At 44.2% G+C, this 23456-nt stretch overlaps 1 protein-coding gene across 3 annotated transcripts in view; it reads left to right on the top strand.

The window, feature by feature from the left end:
* Positions 1-4110: 4110 nt before the first annotated feature.
* Positions 4111-23456, top strand: part of ptprdb (protein tyrosine phosphatase receptor type Db) — a 193917-nt gene continuing 174571 nt past the window's right edge. For all 3 annotated transcript variants that reach the window (XM_061061428.1, XM_061061452.1, XM_061061468.1), the window contains exons 1-2: positions 4111-4245; positions 4471-4580. The gene's annotated coding sequence lies outside the window, so the exon portion shown is untranslated. The remainder of the gene's footprint in view (positions 4246-4470; positions 4581-23456) is intronic.

The following is a 23456-nucleotide window of genomic DNA, read 5'->3' on the forward strand; positions in this document are numbered from 1 at the left end:
CACACACACACACACACACACACACACACACGCGGCCTTGTAAGCGAATCAACACAACATGTATGAAGGTGCTTTATTTTCTTTCCATTTCTCACTTAAGAGAGGACAAGAAAAGCATCTGAAGAGGAGAAGGGAGGAGATGGAGAGTCGGGGGGGGGGGGGGTGAAGGAGGTAGAGGAGTGGTGGGGGAGGGTGAAATATAATAATGTGTCACAGTACATGGAGTCGAGCCAAGACACATGCTGTGAATAATCTGTGGTGTTTTTTTTTCCGCTGAGCCCGGTTGTTGTAGCATTAAAAATATAACGCCAAATATGTCTGGCTTGCCTTAATGAAGACAGCCCGGGGGGGAGGGAGGGGGGGGGGGGGGGGGTGGATAATTAAGAGAGAGGGATGAGAAGTTCGCTCCTGTATACGCTTTAATAGCATTCCAATGGGTCTTATTCACTGTCACACACTAGATTATAGACACCTTGACCAAATCTGTGACTTTATCACTGCTTACCGGGCGTTCTTCTGATTTGTACCAAAGTGCACCAAATAAGCATCACTCAACATGTAAGGAGATGTTTCCAAAGGGTGAGAACTCTTTACTTTCCTCACGCCTCCTCCTGAGGTTTGCAGCTGTTTTTTTTTTTATTCCCAGCCCGCCTGAGAAACGCGGACATCCTCTTCTTATTTTTTTGGCTGACTCGTGAAAGGGAATACAAATTGACAGACAAGATACAGATATAACAGCAGGTGCATTGTAATACGATTCATCACCTCAAAATCCAGGTTTAGGCCTAAATCTACTGAAGAGTTTGAGTCCCGGAGTGGCTCTGAATAAAAACCGCTCTGAAAGCCTGCCTGGATTTCCACGGGGGAAGAGGAAGAAGAAGAAAAAAAAAAGGAAGAAACTTTAAATCCGCTAAAAAGTTGAGGTTTTATAATTCACACTTCTTGACCTTTTTGTATAAGACTTCCTCTGTGTGTGCCCTTTTTTTGCAAGGACAAATGGAGATGATCTGATTGATTCACCAATTATCTAAGAAGTGACCGGATGACTCATTGATTCATAGGGAAGTATCGCGTCGCTTCGAGCAAACAGTTCCATGTGGTTAACATTTCAATGTGTAGAAATCAATCCAGCCGTATATACAGTACACAACGAGCGCCGATCAATAATCCAACATTCATGCATATTACAAACAGCGCTCCAATGAACCTACACGTACGGACTGATACACAGAGTTATGTACAAAGCTGACGCACACACACACACACACAAACAAAACATACACACACTCGCATTTCATCCCACATGCTCTGTAAATAGAGAGCAGGATGTTGCAGACATTCGGGTGCATGAACAAACAAGAGATGCTCCTAGAAAGAGAGAGAGAGAGAGAAGGATGGAGGAGAGAGAGAGAGAGAGAGGGAAAAGAGAGCGAGGGGTAGGTGGACAGATGAAGTGGTGAGTCAGGAATGAGATGTGAAAAGAAAAAGATTCAGCACTTGGAATAATTCTCCTCCTCCTCCTCTTTTCTTCTCTCTCTCTCTCCGTGGTTAAGAAAGGTAGCATGAGACAGACCTACAACTTTGCCCCCCCCCCACCCCACACTCGCTCCATCTTTCCCCTTCCCTTCTTCTTTTCTCTATCTTTCCTTTTTACTCCTGATCCACACGTCCCACTGCAAGGAGAGTGTCCAGAATCTCTCTCTCTCTCTGTGTGTTAGCAGCAGTCACCAAGCGGTCAGGTCTGCACTTTATTAAAGAGAAGGTGTTCAGGAAATGGGACCAAAAACCTCCCGCCTGCATGATTTGTGAAATGAAAGTCGAAAAAAGAAAGGTGGAATAGAAAATGTTTGAAGTCTAATAAAAATACTACATTGGTTGGCACTGAGCCACACACACACACACACACACACACACACACACACACACACACACACACACACCAAAAAAAAAAAATCAGATCGCGAATGAAATATTACGCCTACACAATTTATTTCTAGCTTTCAGCTCTTAGTTAGAATTCTCCTCTGTAATGATGCTGTAGTATTTGAACAGTTTTCAGGTCTATTTGAGCAACCTTCAGTGAAAGTTTCCGTTTTTTCGCCTTTGGGTGAGATACCTTGATGCTGTCAGTCAGCCCCCTCAGAGAAACGCAGACATGTCGCCTGTGTGATTTTAGGATAAGGGTGAGAGACTGACGTGCAGTTTATCCTGCGCTGTCATGTTTGAGTTCTGTAAGCCAACTTGTATTTTCACTGACATGCTGTATCTGCATGAAAGATTCACTTTAAAGCTCCTGTTGGGAAAATTTTGGGTTGTTGGGACTTTGGCGCCTCCCTGTGGACAAAGCGGGAATTTTTATTTCTTTGCTGATCTTGTTCTGCACGTGTTTAAGTATTATTTTCAGACAACACTATAGACTGTAAAAGACATGGATGTAGTTTCACTGACATCACCTGCCCCACTCGCCCGTCGACTCTGCCACGCCCCCAATTGTGCAAATATTAGCAGAACTTTTAGCATTTTAAATCAAAATGGATGAGTCATAACCCCCCCCTCCCTCCCTCCCTAGACACACACACACACACACACACAAACATTCTTACAGTATATAGAAATATGGAAATATGGAAATAAGCTATTCAAACCTACATTTTTTGGGGAATTTTTTTTTAAAAAACAAGGCTGTAGACACGTTTTATTCTGCTGTAAAAATTGACATTTTAACATGGGTGTTAATGGGGCTTCCTGGGCTTTTGGACTCAGCCTCAAGTGGACACTTGAGGAACTGCAGGATTTTTTTATTTTTTTTTTGCACCCCCGGATTGGCTTTATTTTTCAACACTGGAGGTTGAAGCTTGGTGTACATATTTGAATACTTGGCAGGAAAGCTCGCTCTATTTCTATCATCTGTTTACAATTTAGAATTTTGGCTAAAATGTCTCGTCTTCAGGTGTGGCAAGCGGATATTTGGATAATTAGTTACATTTATGCAGGCCAGTTTTTAGGTCTGACTACAACTTAATAAGGTAGATTTGTTGGAGCTTAAGGACTTTTAGAGCTTTGTTGTTGTCTGTGGTCATTAGCAAATTTCTGTTTTCAGATAAATAGCTGCTTGTTGTCACACTTAAGTTAATATGTGAATGACTATTTGACCAACTTAGTCAACTTGGAGTAGCCTACGTTTTGTCCAAATTCTTTCTGATACATCCCCCTTTTACTTCATACAACCAGAGCTCAAAAATGATTGGTCCGTGCCACTCAGACTACAAACAGAAAAGCATCAGATACACTCCCAACAGCAGAACATGCATGTAGCATACATTTAGCATTCGTCATGTACCCACAGTCTCTCTCAGGGGTTCAGCACTGACTTTCAACTGCACCGTGTGTTTCGAAAAGGTATTCATTCAAACATTCATTTTACGCTAATGGAGCTTTTGCATTCCTGCATTCTTCTCTGTGAAATGAGAACAGAATCTGCCGCAGTACATTTATAGAAATAGAGCAGGAACTCGGATTTGGGGGATTTTCGTCAAATTAATGTGTGAATGATAAACACTGCGAGTGCTGGGTGTCTCTGGGGGATTCCTCCAGCACCTGAGGTAAGTCTGGATGTGAGCCAAAAAAAAATCCCAGGTCAGCTCTTGAAAGCATCTTTGAGGAATACTTTGCAGAGAATGAAGGAAGGGTGCAGTTTGAAGTCTCTTCCTCTCCTTCGATCCTTTTTTTAAAATTCAAATTATTTCATTAATCGTGTAAACAAGATGTGTACACTTCTTGTGCAAGACAACCAGGTTATTAGAGAGTTAGACAATCTTTCACCGTCACCTTTAACCCTAAACTGACCATCACTATGACAGCTTTTTAATCCTACACATGATGCATTTAAGTGCCTGTGCAGAAGAAGACTTAATGATGAGTTCATGTGCTGTGTTCACTGTTCAAATGTGGTTTGTGTTTCGTGTCTTTGACCTACTTGGAAAACTTTTATGAGGTGGTTTGTTTAATTCAATTCTCTGAATGTGTCTGCTGCACCTCTGATCTCTCTCTCTCTCTCTCTCTCTCTCCCTCTCTCTCTCTCTCTCTCTCTCTCTCTCTCTCTCTCTCTCCTCCGGAGCTTATCTCGGTGCGCATCGTCAGCATCAGTTTGAAGTCAAATCTGACAGCCTGCTGCCTTGCCCGGTTCCTTTTTTCCCTTTTCCCGTCTCCTTCCCTCGCCGGTGGTCATCCCGTCTCGTTTAAGAGGTACGGACCCGGATTAGCGGGATAATCGTGTGTAATTATTGATTTACTTTTTTTGGGGGGTGGGTGGGTTGGGGAGAGAGAGAGGGGAGGGAATGAGGTGAGGTGGGGGGGAGAAGGTTGACCTCGATTGCACGCCCGGGATGAGAGCGTCTTCTCTCGGCTCCATCATCAGTGTGGTCTCCTCCTCACGCTCTTTTGTCTCCTTCCTTGCTTCCTTCCTTGCAGTTGTGTCGGGACTGTGGGAGAGCGCGTTTGGCTTCAACTTGGGGTTGAAGAAAGACAAGAGGAAACTCCTCGGGATTCTCCATACACCGAGCTCTCATCCGGATATTCTGGTGAGCAACACTTTTTTTTATTTTGGCGAAATAGTTGCTTACATTATCACCTGTGCACGTGTCGCCTTTCGGTTTAAAGAAGAAAAAAAAACACGTCAAAGTGCTCCGCGTGCTTTGTTTTGAGACGGGTCTGTGTCAATAATCCGGGTACTTGTGTCTTCTTAAAACATTGAAAGCAGCATTTCACGATTGTTGTGTCGCGCTTGAAGCTTAAAAAAAAAAAAGGAGCGCATGCACGGCAAATTTTCTTTTTGTGTGTGTGTAGTGTGTGTGTGTGTGTGTGTGTGTGTGTAGTGTGTGTAGTGTGTTCACCCCGTGGCAAGCGAAGTTGTCCCTCATTATGCATGGGAATTAAGCGTGTCCATTTGTGACTATTACCAGTCAGTATTCCTCTCACGCAGAGGTGAGGAGGAGAGTAAAACACAGCCGGGCCGGGGTGAGGAAGGGGAAGAGTGGGGTGGGGGGGGGGGGTGCTGGGGGGGGTGGGGGTGGGGGGTAGGATGGAGATTAGGTGAGAGTGAGTGTGAGAAGAAAGAAACATTTTAAGGGATCCCTCAGGGAAGTGCCGCTTTCTTTCCCCCTTTTTTTTATGAGAGGGATTTTTTATTAGCCTTTTATTTCCTACAATGATGACATTGGCTGATATTGTTGTAACGCCTCTATTTAATATGCTTTCATTGTCTGCGCTATTACTCCCCATTATATACAGAGTGACATCCCACAGTGCTGCTGGCTGTGCTGTAGGCAGAAATCTATGGGGCCATTTGCTTCTTTTTTATTGTCCTGTTTATCAATTAAGCCTGTCTATAATGGAGATCTCACACTTCCTCCAACATAAAACATTACTCTCCCACACACCATCCGCTAGCATCTCACCTCCCACATAGCCAAACTTGCTGGCCACAGCCGATTATCTGGTTATGTGCCACCATTTGCGCTAATAGAGAGCCCCTACTTTAATGTAATGACATCTCGATCCGTCAAGCCCGGGCACGAGCGAGGGCCCGCTTAAAGGCTCATAAGCGGTGTCATAAGGTGCAGATTGAGGAGCCGTAAAAGACACAGAGGACGTGACAAAGTGCCCGTGGAGGTTGTTGGGAGTAGTTTGCTGATGTGTTTTATTGTCCATGTTCAGTGTGGGGCTGTCACTGTGGAGCCAGGACTCTCTGTGTGTGTGTGTGTGTGTGTGTGTGTGTGTGTGTGTCCCAGCTTTGCTCAGTCATGTGTACGCAAGGAAAGAAGAAGTGAGCAAAAAGAAAAGAGGGACAGGGAGAAGGGACAGAGAGAGATTATGCTAACTCAAAGTACTGGAGGACGAGAAAAACCCATGTAAGCAGTTTTTTCTTTAGCATATATATTTATATATTTAGCTGTCAGAGCCTTCAGTGATACACAGTTGGTTCTTCTGGATTTGACATGCTTGTCACCAACATGGGGGTTTATATAAAAGCCCAAAGCTTATTTTTAGCTTAGCTGTACAGGAAACAAGAGGAGACTTAAGAGGAAACAAGACCACCGACCAAAGCGCAGGTAAATAGGGGGCGAGAACCGCAGGGTGGGTCGTGACGCGATGAGCGATAGGAGGCGAACCAGAACGATAAAATATCACGAGTCTGTGATCATTCATATGTTCAAAGTCTGATAAACTGAAGAATAGAAAATGTAGTGTTGCATTCATCTCTTATCGTGCATTTTCACAGTTAACAGACTTTTTCCCCGTGTCATCTTCTTCCTTGTCATTGGTCGAGCAACTTCCAAAACGAACGCCACTGTGACGAGTCATGAAGCTGTAAACAAACTGCCGGGGATATCTGATTGGATCCCCCCCCCCTTTTTTTTTAACAACTGAGATACTGATATTTGGCACAAGCGAAATGATTGAGTGAGGCCGCAGTATATCCCTGTGTCAATAATTTTTGCCCACCCCAAAGATTAGAGTTTGCCCATAACTCAGGAAACATGCCGGAGCGTTTCCAGGTGCTCGTCTGGTTTCCACTTTACCAGATTTGTATTTCTGGATACAGTTCTAGTAAGAAATCAAAAAGTAACGATACCTGCTTTAATCTTTAATACCACCAATAACAAACAAGTCTGAGGCTCCCAATATAGGTAATTCCTTATTTACCCAGTGAAGAGAACATGGTGCTATATGCAGAATAATTGAATGAATAATAAAATATTTTCATCAACATTTCTGGACTGCTTTGGGAGCTGATGCCTGAACTGTAGCTATTGGAAGCAATAAGTGACGTCGACTCATTTTGAAAGTTTCCTTGACCCTTGTTGGTCCCTCAACTTTATAAAATATTGCCCCTTTCTAAATCCTCAGGTTAACTAGATAGCCTATACGTCTTGTTTCCGGTACAAGTATTCATTAACAAGGATAAATGTATTCCAATAAAAGCTTTCTAAATTGCTCAAATACATTGGCAACATTTCAGTAGATTGTGTCGTTTTGAAATCGGGGGATCGACTAAAAAAAGAGCGGTGGGAAAAAAAAAGAAGGATCAATGCGTCCACATTTTGGACGACCTTAGTTCAAACGGGCTCGCAGTACCTTCTGTGGCACTTCAGTGCAGCACGCTGTCTTTGGTTGTTCTTGCGCACCTCAGTCTTCTTTGTGAGACCTTATAGAGCTAAGCATCGCAGTTTTATGTTTGTTGTTTTGTTTTGTATTTTTTTTAAAACTCACAGGAAGGCTAGAAAAAGAGCAGAACAGTGGAGACCCCTCCCCCCCCCCCCCCCCCCCCCCAACCCCCCACCCAGAGACGATACTCTGGACGAGCCCCTGCTAACGGAACAGAAAGCAGCTGGGCAGAAATTTCAGGTCCGCTGAGTTTTATCGGCGCTGATTTCTTTTTTGCAGGGGAAAAAAAATGATGCACTATACGGCTGGGCTGGATGTGGATATGAAATAATGGAAAGTTGTGTTTATTTATCTCGGCTCGGTAATAACAAATCAAAGGAAAATGTATTTCTGTGACAGAGTGCCCTATATGTCATCGCTCCTCGATTTCCTTTTCAATGCTCTTATCTGAGGAGTTCTGCATGTCTCAAAGCAAAGGTAATCACACCACAAAAGCAGCAGTTTACCCCGGGTTACCCGTGTCAGGTGAGCTGATGACGGGCTGAGGACGACGACGATGAGGACCGTGCTCCCCCGCTCCTCTTAATGCCGACGATCTGATTACCACTGATGCTGCTAATGAAGGAGGCAGGTCGCTGCATTACATCATACTTAGTGTGGTATTACAGCGCTGCAGTCAGGAGTAGTGCGCTCTGATTCTGACACCAGAACAAGATCAAACAAAGACTTGATTTCCCAGAATGCTCTTCACTGTGAGAGCGGAGGCAAACTCTGGGTTAAAGGTTTTTTTTGTTTTTTTTTAAAAGAAGCAGACAAGTTGAGTGTCGTTTGACAGCATGAAAGAATGGATCTTCTTGTATTTGGTGTGAAGATGGTGGGCTGGCAGCTTCAGCGCAGTCTTAAGAACATGACAGTCCGTGCAAAATGGTAGCGCCGTACAAAGCCAATCCTGTTTTTTTTTTTTTTTTCTAGTGACAGATTGCGTGCTTGTGTGTGTGTGTTTTTTTTCTTCTTCTTCTTCTTTCCTCCGGTTGTTGTTTGTTCTCTCAAGACGCACACTCGCTAAATCACACATAACAAGCACATACGCACGCCGATGCACTTACGCACGTTATCTCATTTTTAAACTTGACAAACGAAGCATTCTTAAAAAAAAAAAAAAAAAAAAAAAACAGAAACACGTTGATGCAAGCCGGCGGTCACACTTTGCCTACACACACTGAGGTAAAAAAAAAAAAAAAAAAAACCTTATTGTGTCTCGGACGTACACCCGCCCATGCTGTCATACAGTACCCGGCCTTGGGCTTTTTAAAAATATCCGAGCGCACGCACACGCACACACACACACACACGTAGACACAGTTGTAACAGGGACAGCCCTGGCGTCGCTGGCACACGACCAAAGAGTTTGCGATAACGAGGTTGAAGTTAGTTAGGATTTTTTAGCTGCGCCTCAACCTCCTAACACCCTTTCTAAATCTGATTCATCCCAAAATGAGATGTTTTTCCAAGAGAGGGAGATGAAAACACTCTCTCTCTCTCTCTCTCTCTCTCTCGTCCTCTCTACCTCCCTTCTTCCACTGCCAAATACAGTTGAGCTCACCCCCTCCGCCCCTCCTCTTTCTATTACTCTCATACTCTCACACACTATCTGTTTCACACCCCGTCCCTCCCTCCCGTTCTCTCACATCTCTCTCTCTCTCTCTCTCTCTTTCCTCTCCTTCCCCTGACACCTCGATGTGTTTCTCTTTAATTGAGATGCATTTCAATGTGGTGCAAATTAGCTTTCCACAGCTCCAGTCTAAACTTGCAACCTGTGCGCATGTTTTAGTGTGTGTGTGTGTGTGTGTGTGTGTGTGTGTGTGTGTTCCCATGCATACATGTGTGCATGTGTAATCTATATGTGTGCGTGTGAAAAGAATTCCCACAGTTGAAAGCGCTACCTTCCTTCCTGCTCGTTTTCCTCCCCGACGCGTCTTCTGATGCCTCTCTCTCTCCCTCTCTCTCTCTCTCTCTCCCTCTCTCTCTCTCTCTCCCACAAACTTACTCTTTTAGCACAGCATTAATTACATTCACTTGGTTTGGACCGCTTCACGTTGTGGGTCTCTGCTGGAGGAATTTATGTACCTCCCCGTTCTCTCGGGGTTTGAATTCTAATCTGTACCTCTGAGGGATGACAGTGCGTGGCAGCTCATTAGGTAGTGGGCCGGAAAAGTGGGGTCGGGGGGGGGGGGGGGGGGTTATAACGACAGGTTTCAGTTATGCAATGCTTGTCCTTTTCAGCTGATCTGATCTGGAGCTGTTGAGCTGGGGGAAAAGGCTGGCAGGTGATATCCTGTGCATCTCTCAGGGGGGAGGGCACCAGTGTAGGGGAGTCTGGGTTGTACTTCTCATGACCTTTCTGAAATCCATGTGAAATTAAAACTGCGATTTCAACATCCTTTATCCTTTATTTCAGCTGAAAGCTAAGATCTGTCTTTGATTGAAGCACGTGATATTTATCAATGATGTCATCGCACTACTTCACTTTGTGGGCGACAGAGGAGCTCCACTCTGCACGATCAAGTTAAAAATAACCTCAAATGAAAACTCCAGCACACAGTCTGAGCATAAATTCATAACTTTTAGGATGTGCAGATTTCAAGGTTATGAAGAATTTCAAAATGCTCAAGGAATGACATCACCGCCATGAGCAGAATAACAACATACTGTATGACCTCTCCATGTTAAAACCACATGATTAAAATGCCTTCACACTCTGATCATTTTATCTCAAATATTTTATGAAATTGCACTCAGAAAGGTTGTTAAAAATGTTTGAAACTTTGATATATATAGAGAGCGCTGTCAACATTTCGGTATTGAAATGTTACCAATGTATTTGTTCAATTCACAAAGTGTGCAGGAGTTCACCTTCAATCTTTGGTCATCAAAAACAAGAAATTGCTCTGCATTGGGTGCTTATGACTTCTATTTGTGTTGCCGTGGTGTCGAAACAGACATCAAATCTTTCAGATTTTTTCAGGCATCATATCATAATTTCAAATTCTAGTCTCATGACAACCCTAGTCTTGAGTTCAAATAACTTCTGGAGTGTTAAGAAATATGTACTTATTTTTTTAAAGTTTATTTTGGGTGGTTTTATTCCTCTATTTAGAGACAGGACAGTGGATAGAGTCAGAATTCGGGGAGAGAGAAAGAGAGAGAGGGGAAAGGAGCCACAGGTCAGATTTGAATCTGGGCCGTCTGCTTGGAGGACAATGGCCTCCGTACATGAGGCCCGCACACTTACCACTAGGCTACCAGCAGCCCCGTTAGGAAATATCTTGTTTATGTTTTACATCAGAATGATTTGGATCATTGATACAGCACAAAAAAACGACCACAGAGGACCAAAAAGTTGTACAAACACAATGATAAAGAACAGGTATGACTCAAATGAACAGTACAACACAATAAATTAGACCAAGAGAGAGTTGCATAATAAAATGCTCAACTGGAATGAAAGACCATCACAAATAGAATGATCTAAAGCAGTGGTTCGGGACCCAAAAGTTGGTCTTGGAAGTCGTTTTCAGTCGGTCGTGAAAAGTGTGCCTGAAAAAAAAGCGTCAAAAAGTCTTGACAAAAAAAGAAACACTTTAAAACATGTTTGTTTTGTTTCATGTCTTTGTTCTGTCAAATGTTTTGTACCGTCTGAGGTTCAAACTGCACAATTTTTCATAAAACAAATCTCATTGGTTGAAAAATATCCAAAATTTGGCAGACGATTTCTCATGATCAGGACTGGAGGTTCTGAGGCTAGACCAGTTGAGAACCGCTGATCTAAAGCAAAATGTAGACTATGTTCCACGGACAAGGAGAAGCCATTGAAACATCATAAATCAGCATCTTTTATGTGTTTATTTAGTAAGTTCTGATTTAGATATTTGTAAGATGTTTGAATTCCTTAGGTAAGAGTCAAATTTAATTGTTATTAGTGTAATGACCAAGCGACAACCTTCAGTGTTGAAAAATGAAGCTAATGGGGAAGTGCAAAATCCTGCAGTTCATCTAGTGTCCACTTGAGGCTGGCTCCAGAAACACAGGAAGTCACATACACACAACAGACAAAAAAGCAGTTTTACAGCATAAATCAACATATTTACAGCCTGGTACAAAAAAACAAAATCGGTCTGATTAGTTATTGTCTTCATTGGCACACACTGTACGGGGAGTGATTTTTTTTTAAACGGCTCTGTTTTGATTTTAAAAAACGATACATGCTATCCATAGTTAGGCTCGTAGCTGACATGATTGACAGGTGGGTTGAGACAGGATTTCCAACATGGCGGCTGCTGCTGATGAGCCTCCGTAGCCCCCTGAAGTAACAGATGACGTCACTAAGGCTTCATCCTTTAATATTTACAATCTGCGGTAGCGACTCAAAAAGCTTTTAGCCTTAGTTGAACAGATTCCACGATGCAAAACGCTTAAAGGTAGTCCATGGAACGACAACGCGAAGAGCGTAGAATATGAAGGTTTTGCCCTCGTTGCCTCATTTCTATGACGATCGTTCGAAGGGTTAACTGCAAATTAAAATCAAAGAAAGTGTAGTCAGACGCTGAAAATGTGGATGTCAGAAGGGTGAGGAAGATAATAAAAAGAATCTACTACACAGCTTCAGTTTGCTCATTCAGACCTTTTCCTTATTCTTTATAAGAAATCGTCTTTTAACTTCTCAGGCAACAACAACAAAAAAAAAAAAAAAGAAACTCTAAAGGAATAAATCGAGAGTTTTCTTTTCCTTCTGCTGAACGTTCCCTCCATGTGAATCCTGTCGAAACAGGGTTGAAAGCAGACTTATCTTGAAAGGGTCTCGTGGTAAAGACGTCAGTAACCGCTGAATTAGAGGGATCATCCGGCTTCGATATGGAGTTCTTTTGGGGGGGGGGGATTCCCATCATAAGCGGTGTAACATTTATAAAAAGTTACATTTATCTCACACTTTCAACAAAAATATCTTGAGGAGGGAACTTGAAGCGAGTTTTTTTTTTCTCCTGGTGGTCTCTGATGTGTAGTTTGACCCAACAGTGCGACTTTGTGCCTACATGTGTGTGTGTGTGTGTGTGTGTGTGTGTGTGTGTGTGTGTGTGCACATACAGTTGAGAGAGCCGGAGGAGTCGTTAGGGAGAGTGATGCTGACAGTGGGGTGACCTTGGGGCTCCCAGTCTACCTCCTGTCGATTGAATGGGATGACTTAGTGCCTCCCAACCCACCCATGATGGCTCATTTATTATCATTAGGCACACAGTCAAAAGATGCTGCTCCAAAAAAACAAGAGCTGTACGTCTGTGTGTGTGTGTGTGTGTGTGTGTGTGTCACTGAGAGTGAGTGACAACAGGCCGCAGACAGAAAAGGAAGTCTTATCTTTTATGATAAGTGCCGCACGTCTGAGCATATGTGTCTGTCAGCGCCGTGTTTGTCACCGCAGCACCTGCCTTTGTGTTCCGCTTTCTGAAGCGTGTGTTTATCCACGACTGCGACTCCGAGACGCAGGCGGCCTGTCGCTGCACATCTGCCTGCTAAAGCTGCGCCCTCCCCTGCCCGCTTCACCGCGCGGTGTATAAATAACAGCCCCGTGCCATAACCCTAACGCTACGTCACCTTCAGCTCAGCCCAGCCCAGCCCGGCGAGCGACATCGGCGGTATATATACGCGCAGATCAGGGCGGCCTCTGTGCTATCGTTTCTCAGCGTGATGGATGGAGACTTCGGCGGGCCAGTCAATACCCAATCTGAGCCCCACTGTCCTGATTTAAGATACAGCTGCACCCAGGTGACACACTCAGAAGCACGCCACTTTAATCACTCTGAGCATCAACTCCGACGCTGCCAAGATTGTGTGTGTGTGTGTGTGTGTGTGTGTGTGTGTGTGTGTGTGTGTGGGTGGCTTACTGTGTGTGTTTCGGTGTGTGTGTGTGTGCTTGTGTTAGTGTCTCACTCAGTCAAGCACTGCTGTAATCACAGAGCGATCGGCGAGCGCCTGCTGCCTCTGACAGAGTTAACATTTCTTTAGAATGAAAGGGGGGGGGAGCACCATAAATAACATGAACACACCGGATTTATGGTGTGTGTGTGTATCCCCGAGCCGGAGCAGAAAACATACATGAAGAGGGAAGATGGAACTACTAAGTTGCATTACTTTAGCAGTTTATAAACGGTAGACAAGTTATTTTTTTTGAGATGTATTCCAAGTATCCGTCTTTTACCAGTGTGGCTGAATGAAATGCATTTCATCATTTCCTGTTAGAGCTGTTTTTTTTTGGCTTTTTATACCTTTATTGTAGAGATATGACGGTAGATAGAGTTGGATAATCAGAGACAGTGGGGGGAGCCACAATGCCACACTCCCTCCCGGAGGACCACAGCCTCCGTACATGGGGCGCGCGCGGCAGCCTGTGACACCCAATATAAAGGTGTTAGAGACTGGGGACCCCCATTGTCCCCGGAGGTGGTTCAAACATTCAACATTACACACAGCCACGCACACTCCTATTCAAACACTATTAGAACACCACACAACAGCCCAAACACATCATACTATTTTCACAATAATTGGAAAAATATGAAATTTTAAACCCAAGGTCCTTTTATAGTATTTGGTCTTTTTTTTTGGAAGGAGTCTTGCGACCCCTCCTAACAGTTTCTCGTGATCCCCCAGGGGGTCTCGAGACTCAACAAGTAAAAATCAAACAGTATTGAAACCTGTTTTGATACCATGCCAATACTGTAGACATTCAAGACCAAGTGTTAATGTTGGGTAGTTTCTTGTTTTTAGTTACCAAAATTTGGAAAACTTGGCATCGTAATGTATTCCCTGCACTCTGTGTGTTTGTAAGAGACATAAACGTCTTGAAGCTAAAAGGATTTGAACACCTCTTTTTTTCGTACATGTAGGGTCTAGTTGGAGGTACGTGTGCTTCAGGTAAGGGCTAGTTTCGTAACCATCATATCAAATAGGAATTAAGTTTTTATGAAGCCTTAAAGGTACAAGATGTAGAATTTTATTTGGATGTTTACATTCAAATATCTAACCTATGTTATATATTTGTTCTTGAGTACTTACATTACCTCCAATATTTCCAACAGTTACCAAAGACAGAGAAATCCGTAATGTTATAGTTGTAACGGGACGTGTCTTGTCGGGGCAGACATGGCAGATATGACATGTTAATGGTTGCCATGGAAACACCGGAGGTTACATCAAAGAGCGCTGCATGAGGAAGCGTGAGCGGCTACCGAAAGCTGCCGTACTGTTGCTGCATGTGCTGCTGTGATTAAATCGTCATGTAAATTATACTTGGATACATCGTCGGTAAACATGTTCTCTTCCTCAGGTCGGTTTCCACCCGTTCGTCTTTACTACGGTCAGCTCAGAGTTCATTTTCATTCGGGATGGGGGGGGCGAGTAGCAGAGAGTATCACTCCCATATTTCCCCCGCTAGCCTCCACGTCATCTTTTTGTTTTTGATGACGTTTGATTGAGAGCCCCCTGGTGGTGGAATTTACATACTGTGTCTTTAACCCATTTCTCCAACAAAACATATGCACATTTTTTGAAATGCTTTGCCACATGAAGGAATGGAGGAGGTTGATGTTCATTTTTTTTAATATTTAGGCTACTAGGCCATTTGATTAAGGCAAAAAAAATAAAATGAAAACGCTTAATGCAATGAATTCCATCATGAGTCAGCTTCAAGTGTGGATTTACATTTTCAACATTTAACCAGGATCATTGCCTTTCTCTTGAACATAATGCACTTGATCTTGTTTGCATAAAACAAACCTTTATAAAAAAATAAAAAATTACTCATGCTTTAGCTGCAAGGAGCGGATTTGGAGGCAGAATCGATGACATCATTTGAGTGCGAATGCTTTTCAGAGTGAACCATTTGCGCCTGCAGAGAACAGTGATCAGAAATGTAATCCGGCAGCTTTACTTTTCTCTGTACAAACATGTCGGCTAATGTACAGATGTGTCATCTTGACGTCGCTTTAAACCAGACATGATGAGACACTTGAGTATGTCCAAATGGAATTGGATGCAAATGTTCACTTCCCCCCCCCCCAAAAAAAAGGTTCCTCATCGAAAGGTGGAATCGCTACAACACTTTATGAGTGAAAAGGTTGGGCAACTCACATCCAGCCTCCTCACCGTCGAACACGCTGCCTGCTGGTTTCAGTTCATGAGCGCATCATGCTGCAGAGGACGCTCCTGAACGTTCAGTAATCAAGGCAAGATTGTGTTTGTATGAGTGAGCGTCTGGATATCGCTGCTTTATCAGAGAGTAATCTCTTTGCATTGCTTCAAATTGTTCCCTCTTGACATGTCATCACTCACATACATGCGCAAACACATACTTACTTGTGTACACAGACACACACGCGCGCATCCACGCCCCCCCCCCCCACCCCCCACCCCTCCGCTTTGGCTGTTAGTCTAATTTATGAGGTGCCGTTAATTTGGCCTAAACGCTCGTTGCGAGACCTCCCTCCTCTCTCATCCCTTCATCTCTGCATCCCTCCTTCTCGTCCTCCTCCTCATCAGTCACTCGGCAGAGTAAATCAGAGGGGTGGTATTGCACAGCAGGCAATACATAGACTGGACACCTTGACTAATATACCGCTGTCCCTCTCTCTCCCTCCTTCTCCTGCTGTCTGTCTAACTCTCGCACTGCCCCCCCGCCACCCTCCTCCTCTCTCTCTCGCTAAATCAAATTTGGCTCCTCTTCCCTCCTCTGTTCCTCTTTTAGTTGCTTCTTCCTCACTCCTAACTACACTTCTCTTCCCCCTCTACCTTTCCTCTGCGCTCTCTCTCTCTCTCTCTCTCTCTCTCTCTCTCTCCGCTCTTCCTTCCACCCACTGTCTCCATACTTCTGTCCTGCACTCTCTCCGTCTTCACTCCCTTACCTTGCCTCGCTCCTCCTTGCCTCCTCCCCCATCCTCCTGTTCTCATGTTAGGTGTAAATTTAGAACAGAAGGCATGAGGGGATGCTTTGTATATGTGTGTGTGTGTGTGTGTGTGTGTGTGTGTGTGTGTGTGTGTGTGTTTCTGCCAATGCGTGCGTGTGTGTGTGTGTGAGAAAGACAAACTCCACATGAAAGCTTCTCAGAGTCCCCGTACAGCTCTCAGATGGGGCTGATTAAAAACCTAAAGCCTTGGTTTTTCATCCACATTTAGGCTTCATATAAAAAATCTGATACAGTAGACACACACACATACACATGCACACAATAACACACACATGCACACACACACACACACGCACACACACACACACACACACGCACACATACACGTTAGCACCCTCATTATCTGCCTTTTATTTTGCTCTTTTTGCTCCGATCTTCTCTCTGTTATTTTCCCTCTCTCTCTCTTTAAAGTGACGGTCTTGGAGGTTGATTCTTCCCGATACAGCGGAAGTGAACCTGAAACAACATTTGAGACTCCCCCCCCGTCGCTTTATGCCACATTGTCCCCTCTAATTCCATGACATGGCGCACACTCGGGAGTTAGCCTGCGCTGCACCTACTGTCCTGCACACCTATACATCACTGTCCATCTCTGCGTCTCTCTTGCTGCCCCCCCCCCCCCCCCCCCCCCCCCCATCTTTCTCTCTCAATCTCTCTGTGTTTCATGTCTATTTATTTTCCTCCTTTTTGCCTCTCGTTCCTCATCTTTCACAGCATCCCTTCCCTCTCCGGCACAACCTGTCTCCCGACTTTTCTCTGTCCCTTCCCCTCCCTCCCTCCCTCCCTCCATTCTTCAAATTCCCACAGCACAAAGGGCTTAGCTACTTCTCGATAAATGTATCAACATCTAGCCTCCTGTTCTCTGGATCTAGCTGTATTCTCTCTCTCTCTCTCTCTCTCTCTCTCTCTCGCTCCCCCCCTCTCTCTGTCACTTCTCCCTCGGCGGGCTTCCTCCTGGCGGCACACTTCCAGTCACAAGATAAAGCATGCTACCTCTGCCTTATCCCTCTGTGTATTATATAAAGCCACCATGATATCATTAAGCCAGAACAATTTAAAACAGCGCCTCATGCTATATAAAGATCAGACCGTCTTTGGAGCAAAGAATTCACTTAATTAGAACAGAAAGGAACCAGGCAGAAATGGGATTTTTCAGGATGAAATCCATTTCAGAGTATAGACTGTGTATGAGCCAGCTCTTCTCTCTGTACATAGACATGTTGACACACTTACCTTTTGATTTGACGGGAACCGTGCAGGCAGCTACACCTCTACTGCAACAGAGACAGCTTACAGCTCGTTGTAATGTTGGCTCTGAGGGGAGACGGCCTCCAGCAACGCTCGGCATGACGATGCATAATGAAATTACATCAGCAGCGATTTGTACTGAATTATACGATTTTTGCAAAAAAAAATGCATCATTAATGTATTCAAATTTAAAAGCACACTACAAATAGAACAAAAAAGAAACTTCCCCCCCTGAAACGGGTAATCGGAAGCATAGTTTGAATCCGACACGTTCAGAGGAAGAGAGAGAGGATTTTTTTCCAAATGGCGCCGCAATCTTATTGAACACTTTTCTTTTAAAATACAGCACAGTCGATGTCATCGGCTGCAGCTGTGAAGTGTTGAACTGAAAACTGAATTCAACATTAAGGCTGCACTAAATGGAAAAAAGGAGCAAACTTTGTGAAAAAAAAAAAAAAAAAAAATCAAATTCAACACAGCCGGTCCTTTCAGTGGAAGCTCTCGTTGACCTTGAAACATCACGACAGGGACGGCTAAACTGGGATGATAAAACATTTCGCTGCTTCACGAGAACTTCATGCACTGAGCAGAATTCTCATATCTGTGTGAGACATGGATGAAATCCTGTCACACATCAGTCCACTGACAGACACATGGTTGTTTTAGTGACTCTCTCGCTCTCAAACCCATTCATTGCCTTTGTGTTGTGCGACACGAGAGCGTATCTGCACCCTTGTTGTCCATGCGCGCTGCATGGTTGAACATGGTTGACGTCACCTCACCCCCAAATAATCTTGTAAACATTTCAGTATTTGTTAACAAGCAGAAGCTAGAAAAGTGTTTTTTGTATTTACATGTTAGCGTATCTAAACCTCACACAGGTGTTCATGATTGAGGAAAATGTGGGTGTGGTCGAGTTTGTTTGATTGACAGCTCCACTTCCCTGTTCATTCTGAAGAAACAGTTTGGGAAGGAGGACTTGATGACATGTTTGTCGGAGCTCAGAAGTTATGACATCATAAATTCTCACTCATAGAAACTCTGGGTTTACTTATCAGGTTAATAAACCAGATGTCATGTGACCGCTGATTGGATCTCTGATGGCAGGGTTAGTGAAGCCAGGTAACCTAGGAAACCCTGTGTATGTTTTTATGCCTTTATTTAGAGATAGGACAAACATTGGGGAGAGAGAGAGAGAGAAAGTGGTTAATGACATGCACTGGCCTTTTGCTCTAATCAGCCAGAATAATGAAAAACACCTGTGTGGGTGTACCGAGGCTTTAAAGTCTGCTTTAAGCATTTAAGGAGTACCATCTAAAAAACGACAAACCATTTCATTTTTTAACTGAATAAAGTGACGAGAATATTCTTTTTAATTACAGCTTTAAAAAACTCAGGGGTTAATTTTTAGAATAACATGCAAAAACAATCCAACACATTAAAACATTCACACATCACACTGATTACATTATAGTCAAAAGTTTTATATTGCATGTTTTTTATTTTTTTTTAAGCTTCAGGAATAAGTTTCAGTGGGAGCGCTTGTCTTGTTTGGTGTAGGATACATCGTCGCCCCTTATGTCTGACTTGTGTAATGTAATTCAGCAGTAAATAGATTCGGGTCATGTTCTTTGGGATCAGCAGCATAAATCAGGAGCTATCAGCTGCTGGCGACGCTGGCAGCCAGATAACAACAGTCAGGTAAATGCAGGATGATGCATTATTATGATAGGACGACATTTCTTTCTCTCTTGATCCTAACTTGTTTTTTTTTTGTTTTTTTTGCGATCACTTCACACATATATTTCCCTCAAGTGACTAGCGTTCACCACAAGTATTTTAAAAGTGTTTATATATAGTGTTAATGTAAAGTTAAAGCACACAAATCCCCACGCACACCAGGGTTCAACACTTTCAATTAATAATCAGAACTCATTGACAGAAGTGGAAGTCGCAAACCGAGTATGGACTGGTTGCATTTTCCAGTGTGAATCCATTATGTGTGTGTGTGTGTGTGTGTGTGTGCGTGTGTGTGTGTGTGTGTGTTTGTGTGTGTGAGTGTGAGTTTGTGTGTGTGTGTGTGTGTGTGTTTGAGTGTGTGTGTGTGTGTGTGTGTGTGTGTGTGTTTGAGTGTGTGTGTGTGTGTGTGTGTGTGTGAGTATCCCTGTGAGATCTCTGGGAGGCAGGCCAAGTGTCTCTGGCTGAGCCATCTCCATTCGCTGTGTGTGTGTGTGTGTGTGTGTGTGTGTGTGTGTGTGTGTGTGTGTGTGTGTGTGTGTGTGTGTGTCTGTGTGTGTCTGTGTGTGTCTGTGCAGTCAGCCACACACAAGACAGATAGAAGCACCAGTCTGCTCAGCCCTCCAGTCGCACCAATGTAATCAGACCTCAGCAGCCATAAAGCACCGACTATGGACATTCTGCCCGGCCCGCTGTCACACACACACACACACACTTACAGATACACACACACACACACACACACACACACACACACACACACACACACACACACACACGGAAACACAATCCTACATACTCAGATACATGAGTGAATTCCAATGTAGACTCCTGCACGAGTACAGATTTGCAAGCCTGGACACAAGCTGTAAACACACAAATGGGAAAAAATAACTACTGTTGCATTTGCTCCAGATATCCACACACTCTGACACATATATTCACACACACACATACACACACTCACACAGACACACACACACACACACACACACACAGCTTAAAATGAGGAAGTGCTCATTGGTGGTGGTCCTCCATAAGTTGAGGCTCTCTGCCCGAGGAGCTTAGCCCAACATGTAGCAGTCTGCTGGGGGAAGGAAGGATGTCTTCAGGCCCGGGGGGGATCTTCATCATGTTGCTCATCCTGCCAGCAACCATTATACATGTGTGAGTGTGTGTGTGTGTGTGTGTGTGTGTGTGTGTGTGTGTGTGTGTGTGTGTGTGTGTGTGCATAGTGTGTGTGAGTTATGTGAACGCTTGTGTCTTTATCGCCCTTCCCTCCATCACTCTTTTAGCACCTCCATCAGTGTCTGTTTTCACCCCTCACCAGCGCCTGCGTCTCGGGCCATTTTGTGTTCTGTTTGTCTTTTTTGTTATCTTTTGTTCTCGTCCTCAACACGGCAACACTCAACGTCTCCCTCTGTTCTCCCCTCTCTCCATCGCGCTCTCTCTCTCGCTCTCTCTCTCTCTCTTCCTCTTTCTCCCCGGCTTTGTGGTGTGAACGATGGTGGATGACTGTGCTTTAGGAGATTTACTGCTGGATCCCGTCTCTGTCAGGTGTCGAGACGAAAGAAAAAGAAGAAGAAAAAAAAAAAAAAGAGGCGATGAAGTGAGAGGGGGGGGAGCAGCAGATGGAAGATAGAGCGGTACACAGGGAGATGAGGAAGGGAGAGGGAAGGGAATCAGAGGATGAGGGCGAAGAAAGGGATGAGAAAGAGAGGGGCTTATGCGCGCGGAGAGAACAGAAGAAGAAGAAAAATGTGAACAGATTGTAGAATAGAAAAAGAGGCTACACTATGGTTTTTTAAAACAGTCTCTGAATATAGTTTGAGAGAATGAGCCTCCGTCCCCCTCTCGCCTTAATATGAAAAACACACAGTCAGACACTTACAGACACAAGAAGCAAACGAGTTCAGGCTGTCAAGTTTGAGGTGCATCAAACTTAACAGGAACCAATTTGTGTTTCTTGGTAAACGCGAAGATTTGTCGATGTTGATTAAAACCACCACTCTGAGAAGCGCTGTTGTGTTTTTGTGTGTGTGTGTGTGTGTGTGTGTGTGTGTGTGTGTGTGTGTGAGTGAGGGGGGTTAAAGTTGCAGCTGGAGGGTCACTGAGGGTGTGTTTAACCCACTAATAGATCATCCGCACTCTTTAATGGCCCCCAAGAGGAAACACACACGTTCATCTTCAAAGGGCCGGGGCTGGCTCCCGTTTGACAGCAGCGAGCTGAACGTATACGTACACAGATGGACGTGGCGATCCTACTGTCTCTGTGAGGACCGTCTATTTCTTTCTGTCATGCCACCGTTATTACTGACCAGGAGGAGGTGGTCCATTTGATCATTCAACAATAATGTGGAGTAGATTAGCAACCAATCTAATTTGATTCACCACAGTTTGTCAAACACAAATATATATATTTTTTTTAAAGGGGAAATGTGCAGCTGGCTTGTCATAAATGAGACCGTGTATGAGGTAGAGAGGTGAAGAAAAAAAAATCTTTGAAATCGGTGCTACATAGGAGCTGTGTTTGACCCCTTTCTGCACAAAGGCTTTAAATACTTCAACACCCAGAATGCACTGGGCTCGTTGCCTTCCAAAGCGACTCCCTGCTGGCTAGGCTGGACCACAGCTTCTGGTGGGTGATCAGATGTAAATATGTTTGTTCAAATTACACTTTAAAATGTGCTGCAGCATAACGACTCCACTTCAGTTTTTAATCGGGGGAACAGTTTACCCGCAGCGGCACCGCCAGCTGTCCCCCCTGGCTCGTGCCGCCTCGTCCCCTACTCTTTCTCACCGGCTGGTGTTGCGTCACCCTTTGCTCCTCTGCACGCGTTCATTCCTCTGCATATTTAAAGGTTTATTTAGAGATAGGTCGGTGGATAGAGTCAGAAATCTGGGAAAGAGAGAGAGAGAGAGAGAGAGAGAGAGAGTGGGGATTGACATGCGGCAAAGGAGCCACAGGTCGGATTCGAACCCGGGCCGTCCACTTGGAGGACTATTGCCTCCGTACAGGGGTCATGCCCAACCACTAGGCGACCGACGCCCCACCTTTGCCCTGTATTCTGGAACGTTTATGTAGCCTCTAATGTTGAATGACTCAAACATGAGAGAATTTAAATATTGTTCCTCCACAGGGAGAGGGCCCCGTTCATCTCCGCTTGCGGCTTTAATCACACTTGTTTCTTGTTTTTATTGCGGGGAGGGGGTTTATGAAGTCTACAGCAGTTTGTCCACAGCTGTGGGGAGGAAGCTGTTTCTCAGTCAGTAAGAAACAGACTGTATATATGATGAGCTACAAAGCATTCTGTTTCATATTTTAGATTCTTTAGAGATCAGTTCTGACTTGCACAATGTGCTTAATGCATGCGCTCTTATCGCAATAACAATGAAATACAATGCAAATAATCATGCAGCCCTACTCGTCTATATCCTCAAAAATGTTTTTAAACTTTTCTACTATTGATGGTTTTTACATAAGTAGCAGTTTCCTTCAGAGTGAGGACAGTGGTAACAAAGGATGCTGTATCGTTATTTAATGGTTTTCTACATAGATTAAAGCTTCAAATAAAAGAAAACCTGCCACAATTTACTGATGGAACAATAATATCTGAAAATGAGTGGAATGAGTCATGCTGTAATTATGCCTTAAGAAGTTCCCTGTAGGAAATGTAAGCACATGAATCTATATTAGCTGTGTTATGAAGATGCTGCTCATAAAGCACCGCTGCTCCTCACCCTGGAAAGCCAAAAATAGCACTGCATCAAAGCACCGCAAGGGGCTGCGCTGATGTGGGCGTGTGGCTACAGGTACCGGGCGATGGTAGATGAGATATAAAAACCAGGAAGTCCAGGCTGAAGTGTTATCGCACAACAACAACACAGCACAGCAAGTTTACAGCCCTCTGAGGAAGGATTTTACAACTCTTATCACATCAGCAGTAATTTGCTCGTCGGCCTAGATGTTCCTGGGATAAACAGTAGCATAAGCATGTTGTTCCATAGCACAAGCGAGAGGTTGGAGGTTTCACAGGAGAACGGCAGAACACAACAGAACAGAGTCATCGGCGTATAAGAATCACGCAGGCGACGTTAGTGTCTGTGGAAGTGACTTCTTCTTGTGACTTGATGTATCCCTGCGATCACACCGGGATGCATGTTACTGTCAGGTCTGCGCTCCTCGTGATAGCGGTCAGGTTCACACTCTGTTAGTCTGTCAGTGACACGAACGCTGGCAGCAGCGTCGGAACAATCTGGACACCTCGTGCAAAAACAAAACATGGCTC

This window comes from Labrus mixtus, chromosome 2 (assembly GCF_963584025.1).
Source record: "Labrus mixtus chromosome 2, fLabMix1.1, whole genome shotgun sequence".
Lineage (NCBI taxonomy): Eukaryota > Metazoa > Chordata > Actinopteri > Labriformes > Labridae > Labrus > Labrus mixtus.